General features: G+C 44.3%; 1 protein-coding gene across 2 annotated transcripts in view; it reads right to left on the bottom strand.

Moving 5' to 3' along the window:
• The window catches only part of LOC108801242 (cyclin-dependent kinase 16-like), a 27,007-nt gene extending 22,199 nt beyond the window's left edge, over positions 1 to 4,808 (bottom strand). For both annotated transcript variants that reach the window (XM_018573177.1, XM_018573178.1), the window contains exon 1: positions 4,658 to 4,808. The gene's annotated coding sequence lies outside the window, so the exon portion shown is untranslated. The remainder of the gene's footprint in view (positions 1 to 4,657) is intronic.
• Positions 4,809 to 5,327: the final 519 nt, after the last annotated feature.

Here is a 5,327-nt window from a genome sequence, read left to right as displayed (position 1 = left end):
ATGGAAAAAAGGGCCTCAGTCATGAAGGGGTTAAGATTGTTCAATTGAGTTTCTGAATTTGAGCCACTTCAGTTAGATCCCAATACATCATATACTATGTCCCTCTTGGATGATTTCCCCTCACCTCTTGCGCTAGTGATTTCCCCTCTTTCTGTATATGTGACAATGGTCACCAGGATGAATAGAGGGGTCAACCTCCAATTCTGTTCAAAACTAAAAAAAAAAAAAAATGATTTTACATACACTTTACATCTATCAATTTCAATCTCTATGTTTGTGGGTCAATCGAATTTGTTGACGGTAGCTTTTCTTCAGTCTTGCAATCGCCTTTGATGATGTGAAAGTGGTTGAAATTGACTGAAAATTGCTGCTATTGCTTGGTCAGCATTAGTGTTATAATCTGGCATTTTCTGAAACACCCCAACAGCTAACAAAGCCTGCTGAGTGCAGAGCTCTACACCCAACTGAATCACTCCAACTTAACTCTGCCCTTGTTAGGCATTTACACACACATATACTTTCACTGCGTGCTCCTCATTTACTGAGATGTTAGCTCTGGGCAATGACAAACGACCTTCAGGCAAATCTATGTTGAGGCTTATAAAAGAATGCCACAACCATAACATTTAGAATGAGGAGTAAAGCAATCGTGAAAAAAAAGACATAACTAGGGCAAGCAGCTCATACCAAGCCACTCACCTTCCTGCAACCAGTCATGTGACCTATGCCAAGGCAAAGGTAATGTGATATCCGCTACTATAGGAGAATCTTAGCGCAACAAAAGACAAAGAGTGCTCAGGGAAAGTCACTCTGACCAGCAGTGAGATTTTAAGTGTAGGTCCCTTTTAAGCATGGACAAAGAATTGGTCCCTTTTAAGTGCGGAGGAGGAATTCATAAAAATAAGCCCATCGGTAGATTTCATTTTTCCGACAGATCTTATTATCAGTCACACTATGGCATCGCAGGAGTTACTTATTTCAAAAACTGGGATAACGTTGAACTAGTGGGTCTACTTAACCACGTTTATTCCACAACATATATAGGGAATTTTTTTTAAATCCGTGCACAAATAATATCAACTATATATAGTACACATGAGCAAAGAAATTCAGACAATCTTCTCCACTCATCACGTTATCATACAAAAATATCCTCTTCTAGTCCCATACATTCAATATTCTTTTGTACCATACTCAGACATTCTCACCTATCCCACTAGATCCAATCCTCCACCATATCACAATCACACTTTGTCTTCTATTCCCCTACATCCAGTCCTACTCTGTATTATACTCAGTCACATTCTCACCTATCACACTAGATCCAGTCCTCTACCATAACCGCATATCCTCTGCTTATTCATATAAATCCAGTTCTACTCTGTATCATACTCAAGACATTCTCATCTATCCTACTAGACCCAGTTCTTCACCATACCATAACCACATATTCTTTAATATTCCTATACAGCCAGTCTTCCTCTGTACCATACTCAACATTCCCACCGGATCCAGTCCACCACCACACCATAACCACACATCCTCTGCTATTCCTATAAATTCAGATCACCTTGGTACCATATTCAGACATTCTCTTCCGATATCTCTATACATTCAGTCTTTCACTATGCTATAACCAAACACTGCTGATCCTATACATCAAGTCACGTACTATAACAAAACAGGCAACCCCTGAAATTATTTTACTACACAGCAAGTTCCTTAATGTAGCCAGATATCAACTACTATTTCTATACTATAAGACTGCAGTTATACCGTAACGAACTATCCCCTGCTAGACTTACACATTCAGTCCTCCCCTATACCATAACTAACCATTCCCTGCTAATCCTATACATCCAGTCCTCCCCTATACCATAACTAACCCTTCCCTGCTATTACTATACATCCAGTTCTCCCCTAGACCATAACTACCAATACCCTGCTAATCCTATACATCCAATCCTCCTCTATACCATAACTACCCATTCCCTGAAATTCCTATTTATCCAGTCTTCCCCTTCCCCTTTACCATAACTATCTATCCCCTGCTATTCCAATACCAGGGATCCCAACCTGAAAGAAGCAATTTCAGGGAGGTGTCCCTCTCATTTCAGGGAGGTGCCCCCCCCCCAACCGCAGAGGGGGGGTTAGTGGGGGCTGGAAGAGAGCACCCCCCTGAAATGATGGCAGATAGCACAGGAAGCAATAGCTTCTTTGCTATCTGCAGGCTTTTTTTTTTTTAGTATTCTGACAGTTGCAGTCGTCAGAATAATAATAATAATTTAAAAAAAAAGGCATAGGAAAGCTTAGCTAGATTCCTATTGGCTATTTCACTTTGCAATAGCCAATGGCAAACTAGCTATTGCACCCGCCCTCTGCTGCTTTCAATCACCAGAAGAGGACCTGATAGAAAAATTCAGGTCCCCCTCTGCTGATTGACAGCAGCAGTGGGCGAGTGCAATACCTAGTTTGCTATTGGCTATTGCAAAGTGAAATAGCCAATAGGAATCTAGCTACGCATTCGTATGCCTTTTTTTTTCTTTTCTGACTGACGGTCGGGCCGCGGCTCCCGATGTCAGAAAAGAAAAACGATCGCAGGGAAAGGTTTAATCTGCTCGATCGAGCAGATAAAATTTTTCCGTGAGGAAGTGTTTCTCTCCCGGCCGGCCAGGAGCTGCTATCTAATAGCAGGAGACTACTGGAGCGTCCGGGAGAGTTGGGATGTCTGCAATACATTCAGTCCTTCTCTATACCATAGCTACCATTTCCTTGCTATTCTTATACATCCAGTCCTCCCCTATACTATAACCGGCCATTCCCTGCTATTCCTATACATCCAGTCCTCCTCCATACCCTAACTACCAACCCCCTGTTAATTCTATATATTGAATCCTCGCCTATACCATAACTCCCCATCCCCTGCTATTCCTATACATCCAGTCCTCCCCTATACCATAACTCCCCATCCCCTGCTATTCCTATACATCCAGTCCTCTCCTATACCATAACTACATATCCTCTGCTATTCCTATAAACCCAGTCCTCCACTATACCACAACTAGCCATTCCTATACATCCAGTCCTCCCTTATACCATAACTACCCATCCCCTGCTATTCCTATACATCCAATCCTCCCCTATACCATAACCAACCATTCCTTCCTATTCCTATACATCCAGTCCTCCCCTATACCATAACCACTCACCCCTTGCTATTCCTATACATCTAGTCCTCCACTATACCATAACTACCCATCCCCTGCTATTCCTATACATCCAGTCCTCCCCTATACCATAACCAGCCATTCCTTGCTATTCCTATACATCCAGTCCTCCCCTATACCATAACCAGTCACCCCTTGCTATTCCTATACATCCAGTCCTCCACTATACCACAACTAGCCATTCCTATACATCCAGTCCTCCCCTATACCATAACCAGCCCATCCTTCCTATACATCCAGTCCTCCCCTATACCATAACTACCCATCCCCTGCTATTCTTATACATCCAGTCCTCCCCTATACCATAACTACCCACCCCCTGCTATTCTTATACATCCAGTCCTCCCCTAAACCATAACTACCCACCCCCTGATATTCTTATACATCCAGTCCTCCCCTATACCATAACTACCCATCCCCTGCTATTCTTATACACCCAGTCCTCCCCTATACCATAACTACCCATCCCCTGTTATTCTTATACATCCAGTCCTCCCCTATACCATAACTACCCATCCCCTGCTATTCTTATACATCCAGTCCTCCCCTATACCATAACCAGTCATCCCTTGCTATTCTTGTACATCCAGTTCTCCCTTATACCATAACTACCCATCCCCTGCTATTCCTATACATCCAGTCCTCCCCTATACCATAACTAACCATTCCCGGCTATTCTTATACATCCAGTCCTCCCCTATACCATAACCACTCACCCCTTGCTATTCCTATACATCTAGTCCTCCACTATACCATAACTACCCATCCCCTGCTATTCTTATACATCCAGTCCTCCCCTATACCATAACTACCCATCCCCTGCTATTCTTATACATCCAGTCCTCCCCTATACCATAACCAGTCATCCCTTGCTATTCTTGTACATCCAGTCCTCCCCTATACCATAACTACCCATCCCCTGCTATTCCTATACATCCAGTCCTCCCCTATACCATAACTAACCATTCCCGGCTATTCTTATACATCCAGTCCTCCCCTATACCATAACCACTCACCCCTTGCTATTCCTATACATCTAGTCCTCCACTATACCATAACTACCCATCCCCTGCTATTCTTATACATCCAGTCCTCCCCTATACCATAACTACCCATCCCCTGCTATTCTTATACATCCAGTCCTCTCCTATACCATAACTACCCATCCCCTGCTATTCTTATACATCCAGTCCTCCCCTATACCATAACCAGTCATCCCCTGCTATTCTTATACATCCAGTCCTCCCCTATACCATAACTACCCATCCCCTGCTATTCTTATACATCCAGTTTTCCCCTATACCATAACCAGTAATCCTGTGCCATCTCTATATATGCATATATGAGCAGTGCAGCAGAATGATGACATCCTGATCCCATCCCTCCGCTCCCCCCCAGGAGCAGCACAACCCCCATCCCCCGGCTCTTACCCTGTGTCTGCAGTGCAGGGGCTCGGTGACATGTAGAAAGGAGTCAGTGACATGAAGCAGGCCCGGCCAGTTCTCTGTAATCCTCAGCCATTGTTCCTGTGCAATACTCCCCCTCCTGCCTGCTGTCCATCCCTCCTCCTGCCCGGGTGCTCTATGCCCTCCTCTTCCTGCCCCCCTCCCCGTGTAAGGAACACTCCCCGGATCTCCGACTGCTGTCATCATCTGTTATTGTACAGCACACACGCCAATCCTCTGTAGGGGGTATGTGCACAGGAAGAGATCATCTGCAGGGTGATATACGCACAGGACACACAGATCATCTGCAAGGTGATATACGCACAGGACACACAGATCTTCTGCAGGGTGAGATATACACACACAGATCATCTGCAGGGTGATATACACACACACGGGACAGACACAGATCATCTTCAGGGTGATATACACATAGGACACACACAGATAATCTTCAGGTTGATATACACACAGGACACACACACAGATCACCTGCAGGGTGATATATACACACAGCAGGACACACACAGATTATCTGCTGGTTGATATACATACAGGGGACACACAGATCATCTTCAGGGGGATATACACACAGGACACACACAGTCACAGATCATCTGCAGTGTGATATATACACACAGGACACACACAGATG

The sequence above is a fragment of the Nanorana parkeri genome, unplaced genomic scaffold (genome assembly GCF_000935625.1).
Source record: "Nanorana parkeri isolate BGI_ZX_2015 unplaced genomic scaffold, ASM93562v1 scaffold2263, whole genome shotgun sequence".
NCBI classification, from domain to species: domain Eukaryota; kingdom Metazoa; phylum Chordata; class Amphibia; order Anura; family Dicroglossidae; genus Nanorana; species Nanorana parkeri.
Note: the sequence above shows the minus strand (reverse complement) of the source record. Positions and strands in the feature narration are given on the sequence as shown.